This window comes from Wyeomyia smithii, chromosome 3 (genome assembly GCF_029784165.1).
Source record: "Wyeomyia smithii strain HCP4-BCI-WySm-NY-G18 chromosome 3, ASM2978416v1, whole genome shotgun sequence".
Lineage (NCBI taxonomy): Eukaryota > Metazoa > Arthropoda > Insecta > Diptera > Culicidae > Wyeomyia > Wyeomyia smithii.
Window position 1 is genome coordinate 159,397,943 of NC_073696.1, and position 20,391 is coordinate 159,418,333.

General features: G+C 36.3%; 1 protein-coding gene across 26 annotated transcripts in view; it reads right to left on the minus strand.

Annotated features, from left to right (window-relative positions):
* LOC129732737 (GAS2-like protein pickled eggs) overlaps positions 1–20,391 on the minus strand; it is a 1,144,034-nt gene that overhangs the window by 296,485 nt on the left and 827,158 nt on the right. The window lies entirely within an intron of this gene.

Sequence of the window (20,391 nt, forward strand, 5' to 3'; positions counted from 1 at the left end):
AGTGTGATTAATGTTTATCAAATCAGTGTTGTGGTGGGAAGCATTTGGTATCGGACGTCAAGCGTATAGAAGAAGAGATGAAGAAATTATCTTCTCTCTCTAAAGGCATTTGACAGTGTTTGGCAAAAAGGTTTAATAGCTAAAATGTCAAATTTCAGTTTTCCGCTTTACCTCACAAAAATGATACAAAGTTATTAAACTGACCGTACTCTCCAGGTTAACTATCTAAATGGTAAATCTAATAAATTGCCTGTTAGAGCTGGTGTGCCTCAGGGGAGTATCTTGGGCCCAATCTTATATAACATTTTTACTTCTGATCTTCCTGATTTACCACCAGGTTGTGAGAAATCTCTGTTTTGTGACGATACAAGCATTTCCGCAAAAGGAAAAAGCCCTCGTGTTATATGCAGTCGGCTTCAAAAAAGTTTAGATATATTTTCTTCATACTAACAAAAATGGAAGATTTCCCCTAATGCTTCTAAAACACATTTAATTATTTTTCCTCATAAGCCAATAGTTTCATTTCTCAAACCCACCCATAACCACGTTATTAAGATGAACGGTGTGGTCTTAGATTGGTCTGATCAAGTTAAATACTTAGGGCTAATTTATGATAAGAATCTTACTTTCAAGGAGCATATTGAAAATATCCAGTCAAAGTGCAATAAGTATATCAAATGTTTATATCCTCTTATCAACAGGAATTCTAGACTTTGTCTCAAGAATAAATTGTTAATTTACAAACAAATTTTTAGGCCAGCAATGTTATATGCAGTTCCCATCTGGTCAAGTTGTTGTGCAACCAGGAAGAAGACACTTCAAAGGATTCAGAATAAACTTTTGAAAATGATTTTGAAGCGTCCTCCCTTGATTAGCACAAAGTGCTACAAAGCCTCACTAATGTAGAAATATTTTTTTCCTCTGTGTGGACTCATCACTGCGACCAGAGACATTTTGATCTATTGTGATATTGCCCAGGTGTTACTCCGCACTTCATATTATTGGCAGTATCATTATTGAAGTAAATGATACGCTTTTTTTTAAATTTATATCCGTGCTGTGTGTGAGAGTTTACCCTTTCATTTCAAGCTTACTGCTCTACTATACCGCCGAGCCTCTTTCTATCCTACCAATATCGCCAAATTACAATTCCCTGAACTGAGGCTACACCTAACGTTACTCTCTGACCAGGTTTATTCTAAGAGGGATTTATTATGTCAAGAGGAAGGAGTCTTATCGAAACCTCGTTCCTCGTGCCAATATCGCCAATTACAATTCCCTGTAGAGGGTAAATATTTCTGAAATCAGTTTTATTATAAGAAGGACTTATTTCGTCAAGAGGAAGGAGTCTTATCGAACCTCGTTCCTCCTACCAACACAGCGTCACAATCACAATTCCCTGAAGAGGCACTCAATGCTTCTCCTCTGGTCAGGTTTATTATAAGTAGGACTTATATTTTTGTCAAGAGGAAGGAGTCTTATCGAAACCTCGTTCCTCCAGCCAAGACCGCGTCATAATTAGAATTCCCTGAAGAGAACTATTATACGTTAAGAGGGACTTTTTTTGTTAGGATGAAAGTCAGCAAGGGTACTATAGAATTCCCCCCTCCCCTATTAAAAAAAAAAATCTTCTCTCTCTGATTCAGTCATTGAAATGCGGGACCAAATATCGGCCCAGATAAACTGCACGTTGAATTTCGGTGTCTCGGAATCTCTTGAAAAATTATTTTGTAAGAAATTTAAAAAATTTAACAATTCGGTTTTGGAATTAAATACGCGTCAGAATAAAGCTGCGATTAATGATGCGCGCGGAATGGGACGGTTCTTTCTGAATCGGCAAGAAGCGTAGAATTGATTACGAAAATAGTGATGTTGTTTTTGATGACGGCGTGACTTTTGCGCGAGTCGTTTAAGGTCGCGGTAAAAGTATTTGTATTTATATTTGTATTTATTTATTTATATCAGCTGACCTATTTAGTCTTAATAAAGTGGGTTGGGTGGGGGAAAGCCCATTCGAGAAATTCCTTACAAAACGCTCAAATGCGCGTAAAACCCCACCATCTTTTGATTAAACATTAACATTTCTAAAACTAGGTCTAACAAAAAATTATTATACTATTATAAAATATGACACATGAATACACCTAACTAGCTAGAACACAATTTCACCCTAAGGCTAACAACAACATTCGCTTAAGTCTATTTTTAAAAGTAACATTAGATACGTTGAGGTCAAATAGGTAAAATACATTGTTGAAGACGTCACATATAGCCCTGATGGTTTCGTTTTGGCCATATTCTGTACGACGAAATGGTAGACGCAGAAATTTTCGCAACATTAGGTTTCGATAGGGAACATTCACGTTGATTTGAGCCAAAATATTTGGAGCGTTAATTTCGCCACTTAGCAGTTTTCTCACGAATACAGCCCTAGACACGTCTCTTCTTTTTGCTAGTGTGTCAATGCCAAGTAAACGGCATCGGTTAGCATAAGGTGGTAATTGGGCAGGGTCACGCCATGGAAGTGATCTTAGAGCGTAACGCAGAAACCTGACCTGTACTGATTCAATCCGGTTGGCCCAGATGTCAGTGTAAGGGCTCCATATGATGGCAGATATTTCCAAAACAGATCGAACTCGTGAGACGTATAGCGATAGCAGACAAAACGGATCAGTAAACTCTTTGGCGATTCTTATCATGAAGCCGAGGTTTCTGTTTGCTTGTGCAATGATATGAGAATAGTGGTGCTTGAAGGACAGCTGCGAGTCAAGCAGTACACCCAAATCTTTTATTACCGATACTATCTCGAGGGTTTTCCACATATACTATAGTTCAAAGGTAGCGGCTTAATTTTTTGTGTGAAAGAAATTACGGAGCATTTAGAAACACTGATTGTCAGAAAATTACGGCTACACCATTGATTGGTGCAATGCATCAAGATATATTTGCAATTCTTTGCAGGCAGCTATAGATCGAATGATGTGAAACAGTTTAAGATTATCGGCATAAATTAATTTACAGCCAAGTGGAATGACGTAACGTAATCGTTGAAAAAAAGATTGAAAAGCAATGGTCCAAGGTTGCTTCCTTGAGAAATACTCGACAGTTTAACGAAGCTATTTGACTCGGTGTTCCCTAATTTAATGTACAGTGTGCGGTCTACGAGGTACGATTTTAACCACTTAGTAAAATGGTGTGATGCACCAAGGCGTTCGATTTTGGCAAACAGAATATTGTGATCAACACTGTCGACCGCTGCTTTCAGATCTGTATAGATGGTATCCACTTGCATCCCGTTCTCTATATTTTTGATACAGTGCGACGTAAACTCCAGTAAGTTAGTCGTGGTCAATCTACCTGGGTCAAAGCCATGTTGGACTGTTGGAATATATAGCTTGAATTCACAGGATAAAACTTTGCCGACTAAAATCTCAAATATTTTCGATCCAGCGGATAGAGACGTTATTCCCCTGTAGTTCACCACATCGTGTTTGTTGCCTTTTTTGTAGACTGGAAACATAGCCGATTTCTTCCAGCAATCAGGAAATACCCCTTGTAATAACGATTTATTAAAAATCATTCTTAGCGGAACACTAAGTGCGATGGCACATCTTTTCAAAACAATGGCTGGATTACCGTCAGGCCCAGCTGAAGAAGAAGGTTTCAGTTTTTCTGTGGCTTTGAGAACATCTTTGTTGGAAAAACTTAAGTTACTCAGATTTACTACGTTATGAGGAACGTTGCGAAGGGCGCTCTGTATTTGAGACGTATTAGCAGAAGTCGAACTAAATACGCTCGAGAAATGTTTCTTAAATAAAGAGCCAATACCATCAAGTGATTCCGCACTGTCATTTACAAGAAACATGCTGTTGGGGAGCCCACTTTCTTTCCGCTTACTGTTAACAAATGACCAAAATCGTTTTGGATTTCTTTTGAGTTGTGATTGGGTGCGTAGCACGGGTTGAGAGTAAAGAAAACGGTTACAACCGGTTGAGAGTAAAGAAACGGTTACAACGGTTTTAAGCCTGTAGTACACTCTTTGTCCAATGGTCAAATATTTGACCTTCTGACATAATGGTCAAATTTATTTGACATCATGGTTGTTGTTTGCCCGTGTTCGCCCCATGTTAAAATTGGAGAGTGGCAAACAATTATATTTGACCAAATTTTTATCTGTCAAAAAGTGCCAAATATTTGACGCTTGGTCAAAGAGTGTAATACAGGCTTTATACTGTTTGCTAGCAGTAGTGAAGGATAGCTTAGTCATAGCGTTTCGTCGTCTAACGTAGTTGCGAAGAGCAGCTGCTTTTTGTCCTCCTCACTCTCGAAGTCGTCGATTGCAACTGTTGTTCACTGTGCTTAATTGAGTCATGTTATGTAAAGACATTCCATCCAACAACGCAATACTTGAACTACTGAAACTCGAATCCGAAGGATCAGCAAAAGCGCTACCAGAGCGGCTGGCTTTCCAAGCAAGGTCAGGCTGATTGCAATCCCCGAAAAGCAAGTGAGTAGTGTTCGATTGGAGAGAGTTCGTAATAGCAAGCACGGAGTCGATGTGATTCTGAATGACAGAAGTGTTATCGGCGGTATCAGGCGTGATATATACAACACCTACACAAATGTTAGTGCCATGTATGTAAACGTCTACCTATAACTGTTTCGTGCGTAGCCCTCTCACATTCTGGTAGAAGAAATTGAGGTTGTCGCATAAATCAGCATCCAGCGGCGCGTCATCGACACAAACATCAATTGTAGAATTCGACTGAAAATTGGGTTGAATTTCAACGACGGCAAACTCTCTAAACAATATTCCGGCGGGCCAAGTGCTTGGTGAAAGAGCAGTTGTCTTATGTTTTGGATCAATGCCTATTTTAAATGAAACAAAACACAGTGTTTTTTTATCCACATCCTTCTTAACCAATTTCACCACATCAGCTGGCTCGTCGCATTGCAGATACTCTTTGACCATTTCATGAATATTTTCACATGAAACATCTGGGTGAATTCTGGATATATAAATCCAGAATTTTTTCTCAGCGGCAGGAACAGTACATGCAAAACTTCGAGTCTTACGCAGCCACCTCTCCTCTGTCCTCTCAGTTCACACATTTTCTGCGTTATAAACGCACAAAAAATGTGTGGAAAGCATAACACATCAGCTGCACAAGGAATACATAGACATGATTCAAATCCAAATGTTTATCATTACTACACGCCAAGACAAATCGTCCTGCGCCGTCATTCACGTCCACTACAACCAGAGCCTCAAGCCTTTGTCATGCTGAACGCCAACGCAAGCGATCGAGTGAGAAACTAACCGTAGGTTAATGAACATTCGTAGGTAGAGCTGTTCAACCCACGGTAAGCTTCTCGCCCGATCGGCATGACAAAGGCCTCACACAACTAAGCAAAGCGACGCACTTGCTTGAAGAGAGCAACTAATCGTGCTGAAATATTTCTCCAGAGAGATAGCGAACTGGCGTGATCTTTTTCACACGAAAGGATAATACGCTCAAACACAACAGAGATCACTGCAGGTCATACTTTCACTGTGAGAGAAACATATAGGTAGGAAAGTATAGAATGGTGTTTACTATGCATCTCGAAACTGGAAAAAAATAATCCAGCCGTCCGTCACCCATGTTTGCTCTTCGAATTATATCGAATTGATATCAGCAGTGTACTCCGCGCGGCATTCTGCTATGCATTCTCTCTAGAGTGATTCACCACTCTTCTCCCGCTCAGCTGTGGTGTAAGCAGGGTTGCCACATTTATACCTGTATTTTTTTACGAAATCTGTTTCACTGTATCTCGGGCCGATAAATCTGTATCGAGCAAACTAAGAATGTTGGATGGAAAAATTCTTTCATGCAGAATATATGTAAACATATTAGTGTTTTTTTTTGCTTTATCTTTTTTTTTGTCTTAAACTTTCAATAAGTAAGGCGATATTTAAATGTATTAACTGATGACAATTCATTTTTCTCTACGTGATGTTTATACATGATTTTACTTACTTTATCTGCATCGGTACTAACATAAACAGTAAGCCGATGAATCTACAGAATTAACCGCTACAGTCGGCAAACAAGTAAACTGTAACATTATAGTTTAATGCAAAATATTATAAAATATGCAATGTCTTCTCTTATTATTATTGTTTCAATGTTGTTTTTGAATGATCTGGTTTTTGAAAAATTGATGGATCAGGTAATATTTCAATTAACTAATAGGCACCTCAATTATCAGCAACCAATGCTGGTTATACTGCATCAACAAGAGTCCAGGGTGGCCACTATACCGGGAAAAACGGGAAAAGTGGGAAAAAGCCGGGAATTTTAAATCGCCGGGAAAAAAGATGGGAAAACCGGGAAATTAGGATTTACGCCGGGAAAATCAAGATCCTGCATGTCTGCCGTTTCATTTGTTCAACAAGTTCTGAGATTCCCTCAGAAGTTGTTGTCGTGGCACGTGAAATCTGTAATTTTCTTTGCATAATGATCTCACTGGCATGATTCTGCCAGTTATGGAAAAGCTGTTTGTTGGTTTCAGCCAAAGTCAGCAGCCGCTTCGTAGCAAGATCAGCGTTGAACAAAATCAAGCTTGAACAGGGAATAAAATAAACATTTAAAAACTTGTGAGATCAAGCAGAAATATTTTTCAATCTTTCCGGCAGCACAAGAAGGAAATTTCATGACGGTTTTGTTAGGATGTGCTGTACACTTTTTAAAAACAGGAGCTCATAGTTATCGAATTCATGAAATACTGACATGATTTTGTTCATTTTGGACGCGTTTTTTTGACACGGATTTCGGAATTACTGCGGTCATTCGGATTTCCAAAAAAAGTCGCGTTTTACTCTGATTCACTTAAATATTTTTTTTTCATATTGTTTACTCAGAGTGTCGGTTGAATTTATTATATAGTTCTGAAAAAATCTCTCATACATGCCATTGGGCCCAGCTCGAAAATTTTGTAAGTTCCAGAATCGATGTTTCTCGAAAAAACGACGTTACGTGTATTTCTAAGACGTTTGCCATAAAAAAATAATTATTATGGCAATTTCATGAGCAATTTTTCATTGGTTACTCTAAGGCTATTCTTCCCGTAGTCTGAGATTAAATTAAGCATGAGGACCTTTTTCGAGAAGAAAAAACTTCTAAGCCCTAACGCAAAACGAAGCTCGATGGTTAAATTCATTGACACTCTAATACAGAAGCATTGCAAGCTCAAAAGCAGGTTGAAAGAGAGTAAAGGCAGGAGGATTCAGGAAAGCACGAGCTGGCGAAGATTGTCAACGTCTCGGAGATAAAAAGGGCGACAATTGTGCAAGAGGTCTCTATGAAGGTACTTTCTAAAGTCGCAAACAGCTAAAAGCGAAGAAGAAGAAATATTTTCCATTGTTTCATATCACTTTATGGCAAGTACATAAATAAACATGTGAAAATTGATGTTTTTCTGATATTTTTAAAAAATAAAACACCGGAAAATTTTAATAAATTTCATCGGGAAAACCGTGAAAAAACGGGAAATCGAATATCGATTTTAAGTGGCCACCCTAAGAGCAGTCTCCTGAAAAACGGTACCAATACCACTCAAAATCATTATGACGATACCAACACCGTTCTAAGTTCTAATCGTTCTAAGCGAAGTGGCTCGGAGCTGTCAAATACATTCAAAATACGCTAGAGCATCAAATGCGTTATGCCCAACGCACATGCGTTGTACTGATTCCAAGATAGATCATTAAATGCTCTAAGAAAACCCATAAATGATCTGGTTACGCACACTATAACTTTTGCGTGTAGCTATTGATGTTAGCAGGCTGGAGTTCGTTCCAACAATAGCGTCCCGGTCAGTAGCATACCGCTCTTCACGGCGGCTTTTAGACACTGGGCGACTTATTGTAGGCCAGTTCTGCATACCGCGCGGAGTTGCTTTGTCATTCAAATTGGTAGAACTAACGGGCTAACACTCGGCCAGCTTTTCCTCAAACTAACGCAAACTGGCCGTAGTACTGGCGACACTAGCATCAATTGCACTGGTCAGCATTGTTATTCGCACTTTTAATTCTTCCAGCTCAAGCTTGAGCGATAGCACAATAGGAACGTTATCGCACAGTTCCTTTAAACAACGATTGTTTACAGTAGCGCGACACTCATCACAAAGCCAGAAAGAGTTAGAAGAGATGGTTTCGTAAACAAGACGAGTCGTTCCGCCCCCGGGTTAGATTGTCGCCGAAGCCACCACACTTTGCAAATTCGATGCCGCGAATTACTTTTATACATTTCCCACAGTTCTTAGCCATTTTGTACTGTATGTGATGAACGACGGGGTGCTGCCTAGGCAGAATGAAAATTGTCGGTTTATGACAGTGATCCGGCCAGTGATCACCCGGATCATCCGGGTGAGATTTTACAACTGGTCCGGTAACTTAAATATCGATTAGCTAAACAATTGAATCAATTCGACCAATATAACATTGGAAAAAACTTCAAAATACGCAGAGATAAAAATCAAACACGGTAGCAAGCAAACAGGGTTGCCAGATTAAAACGAGTACAAGTAATAGTATTAATACAAACAACGGTTTTAAACCCGTTTAACATAAGACTCGTCCGGTGATTGTGATTAAACCGAAAGAGCCAATCAGGCTTGCGAGGAAATTCGAAAGTTTTTGAAAAGAAAACTAAATCCAAAGACACACAAAGGAAGTAATTTTAGGAACGGCAAAGATGGTTCCATTATTGTTGAATGCGCTGTTGGCGAAAATATTGATAATTTGAAAAATGGCATTGAAAGCAATCTAGGTGAAAACTACAATGCTGTTGTTCCCACGTTCGTGCCGAGATTGAAACTACTGGGCATGATCGAGAATCTTTCTCCTGATGTTTTCATTGACTATTTGAAGAGTCAAAATGAAGGCATCAAAATTAATGGTGTAAAAGTAATAAACACTTATGAAAATCCACGCTTCCGGGTTAATAAGTATAGCACGGTAATAGAGGTTGATTTGGAAACGTATAACAGCTTGTTATCTGCTAAGCAAGTAAATGTTGAATTTGATCGGTGCTTAGTAATTCCCGCGGTAAATGTATTGAGATGCTTCAAATGTGGAGAATTTGGACACAAGAGAATGGATTGCAAAATTTGCGATACGTGTTCTAGGTGTAGCCAAAAACATAAAACATCTGAATGCACGTCTACTGTTGTTGAAATGTGTTAATTGATTAAAGACGAATAAAGAGCGTAACAACCATGCCGCATTTAGTTCAAAGAAGAATGTCAATAAATTTGACTCTTTGTATTTGAATATTGCGGGATTGACAACAAACTACGTTGCATTACGTCAGATTGTTGAAGATAAACGTCCACTTTTAGTGTTCTTATCAGAGACTCATATTGTCGATATTGAAGCATATGATCAATATAGTATTCCGGGATATAATGTGGCCGCTTGTTTATCACATTCTAGACAAACTGGCGGTGTTGCTATTTATGTCAGAGAATCAGTTCAATTCGAGCTTTGCCGAAACGAAGCGAAGGATGGCAACTGGTTCTTGGGCATAACAGTAGTACGTGGTATGAAGGTGGGTAGCTTTGGTGTTTTGTATCACTCTCCCAATGCTAGTGACCACCGTTTCCTTGAAATATTGGAGAACTGGCTTGATGAATTTCTTGATTATAGTAATATTAAATACTAGTTGAACGTTCCCAGCGATGCTCGGGATCAATAGTTTCAAAATTAGCATTCATTTTTTATAATTCATTGCATTATTAGCACAACTCACTTCAAAAATATTTCACATCTTATACGTCCAACATCATATTAAGTAGGGGAAAGTAGGTAAAGACGGACACTCCGCGTAAGATAGACACTTTTAATATTTCACAAACTAGAATGTATTATGATAGTTGAGTGATGCGAATACCTTCTTTATAGTGTTAATCGTTGCATTATCGGTTTTCAGCAAGCAAACTGTCAAAATAGTGAGTAAAACAAAGAATATTTTCTTGAACGCGCAATTTGATGTAATTTTTATTCCACGGAAAATAGTGAAAAACTCGTGAAACTTACGTGTTTTCATTTGTTCACTATAGTAAAGTGATTTATTAGTCTTTCCTCGGTTTTCTAGTGAAAATCCAGCAGATTTTCGATGTTCCGATGAAGAGCTACGATCGTTTGAAAAATTTACAACCAGGTCGGGCAAGACGGACACACTAAGGTAGGGAAAGATGGACACACGGATTTTCCAAGAATTTTCACATGTAGCATCTGTTGTGTACTACAGATGGCATATATAAAGATGGCTTGACAAAATATTTTTTTTAACTCTTTTATCACCAATATTTAGTGGTTAATTTGTGAGTTTGAAATCCAATTTGTGATAATTCGTGGTTAAGCGGTTTCCGAGAAATTTTCAAAAAACTGAGTCAAGCCATCTTGAAACATGATTTTGCTTCATATGAATCGGACAACGATGATATATACATCAATCGAAAGCTCATAATTTGTGGTTCACGAAAATGTAATTTTAAGGTCATAATTACTAGTGTTTGTACAGAAATTTGTGTTTTATTGTTCACGTAGTTCTACGTTTTTTTTATTTATGGTTGACGCTGCTGGCCGCTAGTGGCGTTGGCTGTTTGTGGTGTTTGTCACTGCCACACTGAGAGTGTGTGTGGGGAATATGGTAAATATCGAGATTCGGGGAACTAAGCACACTTGCTATTTCAGGTAGCCAACCAGCCAAAAAGGATACCGGTAACGAAAATGTACTTTCAAAGGAAAGCAATCCAAATTCGACGGATTATCACTTTTTCATCACCTAGATTCTGAGAAATGTTTCGGAAATATTTAAACAAATGTTCAAATGAGTTTATGGGATCCAACTTAACGTTGCTCTTCTAGTTTTTTTCCATGCATGTGTGCTAACTTATGAGCAAAGTAATTAAGAAGATGTCTGCTGTCCACGGGTCTGTTGAGCTACTAGTGGCACCGTCGGGAAAAACGTGCTGTTTTGCAAACAGAGGATTTGTCATGATTTTGAAAATTTGTAAAATCAACTTGAACCATTTTTAAAATTAAAAAAAAAGAACTAAATAAAATCAACATGCATTGAACCCGAATGGATGTTTTTGAAATTGATTTGGTTTATTCAAAAAATAAAACAAAATTGATTTAAAGCACTAGAATCAATAAGAATATGCTTTAACAAGTATTAAAAGCACATACAAGTTTAGACACAGTGCAGAAAGTAAGAATAAATCTTAGGCTTTGAAAATAATAATTACACATTCAAAAATTATCAAATGTTTGTCAGAAATCTAAAATATACTGTCCATTGAGAGAAATTAAAAAAGTCCGACCATTACCATCAACAGCAGAAGAATAAAAAACCAGAATTAATCCACCAAGTGGTGCAGAAACCTTTGTTATACTTACTAGTCAGTAAACTATAAATATATACCAATGTAAAAATTTAAATCGAACAATAATGATGTTTAACATATTCCCCACACGCACGCTCAGTATAGCAGTGACAAACACCGCAAGCAGCCAACGCTACTAGCGGCTAGCAGCGTCAACAACAAATAAACATAACGTAGAACTACGTGAACAATAAAACACAAATTTCTGTACAAACACTAGTAATTATGACCCTAAAGCTACATTTTCGTGAACCACACCGCTTTTGTTTGGTGTATATATCATCGTTGTCCGATTTATTTGAAGAAAAATCATGTTTCAAGATAGCTTGACTCAGTGTTTTAAAAATTTCTCGAAAACTACTTAACCACAAATTACCACAAATTGGATTTAGATGTTCACAAAGTACACCCGCGAGAGAAACCAGCAGATATTAATCATTTAGCAGTTAGAACAGGCCATATAGGCGGAGAATTTTCGCCTTCATCGAAACCCATCCTCTCAAACTGTTCACGTGATGTATAGATGGACTCTAATAACCTAGAGTAATGTATGGCCATCACTTAACACATAAATCAAAAACCTAAATTAATCCACCTAGCGGTCAGACCCAGCCTTTCTCATTCAATTTTTTATTTGTAAAAATAGATGAACATGAACGCTTCAATCCAATAAATGTATATTCACTCTTTAGGTTCTAAAATATTGATGTTGTAATCTTTACATATAAAAATCCAGTCAAGTCTGTCTGTCTGTCTGATCCATATAGGCCCGAAAACTACCGAACCGATCGACGTGAAAATTTGTATGTATGGGTTTTTGGGGCCGATACAGGTTCCTATGATAGTTTGAGACCCCTCCCTCTTCTGGAAGGGAGGAGTCCCATACAAATGAAACATACATTTCTGCAAAACTCAAGAACAAACCAAGCAAATGAAACCGAATTTGGCATGTGGATGTTTTAAGGGGTAACTAATATGTCCATAATAGTTGGATGAAACACAAATTTGTGCACATCTCGAGAACTAACCAACCAAATGGAACAAAATTTGGCAGGTAAATGTTTTTAGTGGTAACAAATATGTACATAATGGTTTGAAACCCGATTCCCTCTTCTATAAGGGAGGGATCCCATGAAAATGAAACACAAATTTCGCACAGCTCAAGAACCAATCAAGAAAATACAACCAAATTTGGTATGTGAATATTTTTAGAGGTAACAAATATGTCCATAATGGTTTGACGCCCCTCCCTCTTCTGGAAGTACATGTTTCTTCACAAATTTTTGCACATCTCGTGAACTAATCAACTAAATGGAACCATATTGGCAGGTGAATGTTTTTAGTGGTAACAAATATGTTCCATAATCGACCTCAGACAACATTTTGGATTGTAAGATGGCAACTTCCGGTTCCTGGAAAACAGCCGAAAATGGCCGATTTCCATCCAATATAATAATATCTGGATCTATAATAATACACAGGAGCTAAAATCGACCACAGATAGCATTTTAAATTCTAAGATGGCGACTTCCGGTTTCTGAAAACAGCAGAAAATGACCAAATACCACCCAATATGAGTTTTTCTTTAACCACAGGAGCTAAAATCGACCACAGATAGCATTTTAAATTCTAAGATGGCGACTTCCGGTTTCTGAAAACAGCAGAAAATGACCAAATACCACCCAATATGAGTTTTTCTTTAACCAGTATGCCGTTCAAAATCCAGAAATTGTCTCCAAATGCCATTATGAAATCCAAAATGGCGACTTCCGGTGTCGGAAAAACAGCGGCAAATGACCAAATACCACCCAATATGGGTATTTCAGGAACCGTAATGATGCACTGGAGCCACAAATCGACTTCAGACAACATTTTGAATTGTAAGATGGCAACTTCCGGTTTCTGGAAAACAGCCTGAAATGGACGATTCCCATCAAATATCAGTATTTCTGGAACCAGAAAGATGCACAGAAGCTGAAAATTGATTACAGACACAATCTTGAATTTTAAGATGGTGACTTCCGGTGTCTGGCAAACAGCCGGAAATGACCAAATACCATTCAATATGAATGTTTTCGGAACCAGAATTATGCCCAGATGCCAGAAATTGATTTCACAGGCAATTTTAAAGTCCAAAATGACGACTTTCGGCTTCTGAAAAACAGTCCAAAGTGACCAAATATCACCCAATATGAGTTTTTCTTTAACCAGTATCCTAAATACCATTTTGAAATCCAAGATGGCGACTACCGGTTTGTGAAAAACAGCCTAAAATAAACAAATACTATCCAATATGAGTATCTCTGGAACCAGAACGATGCAATGAGCTAACAATTGACCTCGGGCACCATTTTGAATTGCAAAATGGCAACTTATAGGTAACAGTCGGAAATGACCGAATAATACTCAATATGGATATTTCCGTAAACGTGATGATGCATTGAAACCAAACATTGACTCTGGACACAATTTTGAATTTGAAGACGACCACTTTTAGTTTCTGGAAAACAACCAAAAATACCTCCCAATATGGGTATTTCCGGTGTCAGATTGATGCCAGAAAGTCTGCTGATAATGACAGAATACCACCCAATCTGAATATATTCAGAATTAAGGCGATGTACAGAAGCCAAAAGACGAGGATGTTGTCATTTCGATAAAACCAATCATTTCAAACGATTTGTTATTTGACTTTGATCATATCCTTTGGCCGATTCGTCGTGCATTTGCAGACTTCAAACAAACCGCAAGGAATCAATGAACTTGGAATGTTCAAATAGTACGACATCACATTTAAGTTATGTTGAGGCCACATATATCAATCAAAGCAGGTATAGTTTTAAATAGTCTTTGAATTTCTCTTCTTTCCATAACTTTTGAGCCACATATCAAATTGTTATGAAGTTTGTTAGTTGCAAGTTTGAGAGATGACTCGTTCGTATGACACTAGTTAAGTTCAAATAAGTCATGTAATCTTTGAGATAATAGACTTGAGATAATAGACGGTTGCTTAAGTTCGATTATAATCAAATGAAATGGGAACGTGTAGGGCAGCCAAACTTTGAAACCACGTGATCAAACATAATTCATCAGTTAACCCTTAACTAGCCCACTCATATGATAATAATAATCAAATCGGTTGTGTAGTTTCTGACATAATGAAGTTTCGTGATTTTCACTAGTCGGCACATTACAAATGAAGTTACAGTTCGATTACAGTAAAATTCAATAGGGTCTTCTGAGGCAGCTAGACCATTCATTTGACACTAATTTTGTGGAAATCGGGCCAGCCATCTCTGAGAAAAGTGAGTGAGTCCAAGTAGTCTTCGGAATGTTTCTTTGCATAGCTGGTTTCTGAGATATTGATGTTTCGTGATTTTTACATTTTGATACATAACCTCTAAACTAAAAATCCGATTACAATGAAATTCAATAGCAACCTATGGCGCAACTAGACCTTTCATTTGCGATAAATATCATGAATATCGGTTCAGCCATCTCTGAGAAAAGTGAGTGAGAAAAAAAAGTTGCACATACACACACACACATACACACATACATACATACATACAGAAAATGCTCAGTTCGTTGAAAGGGGTCGAGTGGTATATGACATTCGGCCATTGGGACCACTTTTATACCTTTGGTTTTTCCAGTGATTGCTATACCTTTCTAGGAGAAAGGCAAAAATCATACCTTTTAACCAGTTGATCGATTTTCGATCTTTTTGGGTCAAATTAAAGGTAATTACGTCTAATTATAAGAAAAAATACCAAAAAATTAATCTGGGTGCTTTTATATGCATAATAAATAAAATTATTGAAATTTTCGGCTTGTTTTTAAATTGAATTTACTCAAATTTAAAAAATAACATATTTCTAAAAGTTCCTCCATTTATAGAGTCAAGTATGCCCTTCAAAATGAGACCAAGCGATATTTTTTATGTTTGCCTAAAAATGAATGACATACAAATGAAAAACGCATATTTTTTGATGAAAAATAATAATAACTTTGAGTAAAATTGAGATATTTACGATGTCAGCGTTGCAAATTGTTTCTCTTAAAAAGCTCTGAAAGTCGTTCAAAGACAGTTTTTAGATGAAACTTGAAATAAAAAAGTTAGAGCGTAAAATATGTTTTTTCAATATAAATCGGTTGTTTTCAAAGATAGAGAAAAACTTTTTTTCACAAAGTTACTTAAAATTAATGGAATTAATTTTTCTTCTATCTACAAAGATAAAAAAGTTAGATACTTGATTGCATCGAAAATGTTGGTCACTCTAATTTTTGATAATTTTTCTATGAGCGCTTTATCATATGTAACAACTTTGTAGAAAAAAGTTTTTCTCTAAAATGTTGCTAGACCCAAATTTCCCCCTAAATTTGGTTTCTGGACCATTGTGCAGTGTAATCGGACTTTAATTTTAACAATTATGTGTTAAATTGTAAAAATATTGAAAATCTCTTCTTTCAAAGATTTACGACATCTTTAAAGAAAACAGTTGTCCCAAATTCGGATTTAAAATTGAAGTATGAAGTTGATTCCTGGTCTCTGAGCATCATCCCGGGTACTGAAAAACTCACATTGGGTAATGTTTGTCCCTTTTAGACTGGTAGAAACCGGAAGCTACTGTCTATAAATTTAAAATTGCGTCTGAAGATGATTTCTGGCCTCAGGGTATCATACCGCTTCTTCAAATCGTATTGGATGATATTTGTCATTTTAGGCTGTTGATCGGAAACTGTCGCCATCTTCGCCATAGAAATACCCAGATTAGGCAGTTCGGCAATTTTATGATGGATTTTATGATTTTATGATTATCAGGCAACCAGAAGTGGTCATCTGGGTTGAAATTGGGTTTTAGGTCGGATTCTGGCCACTGGGTATAATCCAGGTTTCAAGAACCCATATTGATTGGTATTTGGCCATTCATTGGATGCCTCTCAGAAACGATCAGTAATATCAACTGCGTTAAAGAATTTTAATTTCACTGATAAGATCATTCAAATTAATGTATAAGGAACAACATTTAATTATACATTATTTGTAATCTACTGACTAACGTTGACTTAAAGAATCTGAATATTTATAGGCAGTATATGAGTACAAATCGATTATACCACAATCAAAAACAAAATCGCATCATATAGTTGAAAGAATTTAATGTTATTTGCATGTATATGTGTTAATTTATATTCATATCGTCGATTTCGTGCAACACTGGCACAACTCAAAAAACATAGTTTCGAGAAAAACGCGTTTGAAAATTTGCGTCGAAAATTTATTTTTCGATTTTCAAGCAAACTTTGAAGTTTAAGATTACCAATCCTTATTTAACACCTTTGGGTCTATTATGCAGTCTTCGGAATGTTTCTTTGCATAGCTGGTTTCTGAGATATTGATGTTTCGTGATTTTTACATTTTGATACATAACCTCTAAACTAAAAATCCGATTACAATGAAATTCAATAGCAACCTATGGCGCAACTAGACCTTTCATTTGCGATAAATATCATGAATATCGGTTCAGCCATCTCTGAGAAAAGTGAGTGAGAAAAAAAAGTTGCACATTCACACACACACATACACACATACATACATACATACAGAAAATGCTCAGTTCGTTGAAAGGGGTCGAGTGGTATATGACATTCGGCCATTGGGACCACTTTTATACCTTTGGTTTTTCCAGTGATTGCTATACCTTTCTAGGAGAAAGGCAAAAATCATACCTTTTAACCAGTTGATCGATTTTCGATCTTTTTGGGTCAAATTAAAGGTAATTACGTCTAATTATAAGAAAAAATACCAAAAAATTAATCTGGGTGCTTTTATATGCATAATAAATAAAATTATTGAAATTTTCGGCTTGTTTTTAAATTGAATTTACTCAAATTTAAAAAATAACATATTTCTAAAAGTTCCTCCATTTATAGAGTCAAGTATGCCCTTCAAAATGAGACCAAGCGATATTTTTTATGTTTGCCTAAAAATGAATGACATACAAATGAAAAACGCATATTTTTTGATGAAAAATAATAATAACTTTGAGTAAAATTGAGATATTTACGATGTCAGCGTTGCAAATTGTTTCTCTTAAAAAGCTCTGAAAGTCGTTCAAAGACAGTTTTTAGATGAAACTTGAAATAAAAAAGTTAGAGCGTAAAATATGTTTTTTCAATATAAATCGGTTGTTTTCAAAGATAGAGAAAAACTTTTTTTCACAAAGTTACTTAAAATTAATGGAATTAATTTTTCTTCTATCTACAAAGATAAAAAAGTTAGATACTTGATTGCATCGAAAATGTTGGTCACTCTAATTTTTGATAATTTTTCTATGAGCGCTTTATCATATGTAACAACTTTGTAGAAAAAAGTTTTTCTCTAAAATGTTGCTAGACCCAAATTTCCCCCTAAATTTGGTTTCTGGACCATTGTGCAGTGTAATCGGACTTTAATTTTAACAATTATGTGTTAAATTGTAAAAATATTGAAAATCTCTTCTTTCAAAGATTTACGACATCTTTAAAGAAAACAGTTGTCCCAAATTCGGATTTAAAATTGAAGTATGAAGTTGATTCCTGGTCTCTGAGCATCATCCCGGGTACTGAAAAACTCACATTGGGTAATGTTTGTCCCTTTTAGACTGGTAGAAACCGGAAGCTACTGTCTATAAATTTAAAATTGCGTCTGAAGATGATTTCTGGCCTCAGGGTATCATACCGCTTCTTCAAATCGTATTGGATGATATTTGTCATTTTAGGCTGTTGATCGGAAACTGTCGCCATCTTCGCCATAGATATACCCAGATTAGGCAGTTCGGCAATTTTATGATGGATTTTATGATTTTATGATTATCAGGCAACCAGAAGTGGTCATCTGGGTTGAAATTGGGTTTTAGGTCGGATTCTGGCCACTGGGTATAATCCAGGTTTCAAGAACCCATATTGATTGGTATTTGGCCATTCATTGGATGCCTCTCAGAAACGATCAGTAATATCAACTGCGTTAAAGAATTTTAATTTCACTGATAAGATCATTCAAATTAATGTATAAGGAACAACATTTAATTATACATTATTTGTAATCTACTGACTAACGTTGACTTAAAGAATCTGAATATTTATAGGCAGTATATGAGTACAAATCGATTATACCACAATCAAAAACAAAATCGCATCATATAGTTGAAAGAATTTAATGTTATTTGCATGTATATGTGTTAATTTATATTCATATCGTCGATTTCGTGCAACACTGGCACAACTCAAAAAACATAGTTTCGAGAAAAACGCGTTTGAAAATTTGCGTCGAAAATTTATTTTTCGATTTTCAAGCAAACTTTGAAGTTTAAGATTACCAATCCTTATTTAACACCTTTGGGTCTATTATGCACATATTACGTGCTCACGTTGTCCAAGTTAAAACCTTATTTTTACTAACTTTATGGAGAAATTTCGATTTGTGCAGCAAAGGCACTTCTACTCATAACTCTGAAATTTTGCGATTTTCGAAATGAGACTTCGTGTGATGAAACTTAACAGTATTTGGCATCGTTTGCCATCAAAAACTCAATAATGCAAAAGAAGCTGATGATATGTTAAATTTCAAATGTTCGGTATAGTTGGCTACCAAAAATTTGTTGTTTAGAATGAATAACTAATCCAGCAGAAATAATCAAGGTGTATTTTTCAAGTGTTGGAGTGAATCTATTTCAACAAATTATAAGTTCGAAGGAGAAAGGCTGGGTCTCACCGCTAGGTGGATTAATTAAGGTTTTTGTGAGTGTCCACCTTTACCTTCGTAGTGTCCATCTTACCCACCCCAAGTGTCCGTCTCTCCCAACCATGTCAAAAAACAGCAATTTGTAGTCTTATTTTTGAAGACCCAAAACACATAAAACTTGGAGGAAGTTAACTAATACCAAAAATGATTATGAAAACAAATGACCTTAAGTTTCAATTTGTATGACTACTGCGATCTAAATAGCAATACCTAAGTAATTATTTAGATTAAACCTTAGGGTGTCCGTCTTTACCTACTTTCCCCTACTTTAACATTCTGAGAACGCACAGAACGGAAATACCCATATTGGATTGCATTTTGTGATTTGGGGATGTTTTACAGGAACTGGAAGTCGCCATTTCAGATTTCAAAATGACGTATGGAGTTCGGAAGTATTGAAATGGTTGGCCAAATACCACTTTATATTATTTTACTGAAACCAGAAGTCATTATTTTGAAAAATGTTCTGTGGGGTCATCCCAGTTCCGAATATACCACACTCGAGTGATAACCGGATATTCGTCAATCGTTCACAGTAAAACCTCTTTTTATGTAACTTTTAGAAGAAATAAATCAAAGTAAGAAGAATTTAACGTGACCATTCATGCTTAGTTCTCCTCTAAAGTCACATCTAAAGAGATAACATGTGAATTTTTTATAACGAAAATGTTTGTTGGTGTCCAAGGAACACGTCTGAGAAGCAGTTAACGTTTTAATCCACATAACTATGTAGAAATTAAAAAAAAAATTAAACCAATGAAATGCGGTCTTTTCTTCAGCCAAATGTCCCAAGATCTAGTTTTGGTAAAAGTAAAAGAGTATTTCGAATCCCGTAATGTGTTACTATTCACAAAACTACGAAAACATCAGAAATGTAATTTTTTTCTGCTCGACTCCCACCAAATTAAAACATAAATTCTTCTGCAAGAAAATATTTGCAGATGTTGCAGGAACAAACGAACATTTTTTTGAAAAAAAAAATAATTTACTGGCGAATTGAGCTCATTCTCAAAAAGTCAAAATTTTTCATGTATTATATGTACAGACCTCGTTCGATTTTGGCACGTTTCGTTTTTGTCACGGTTCAGTTTTAAAAATATCTTAAATACCAATAAAGTTCACTTACGTGAAATTATGAAGACAAATTGAAAATGACAGAAGCGTTAGTC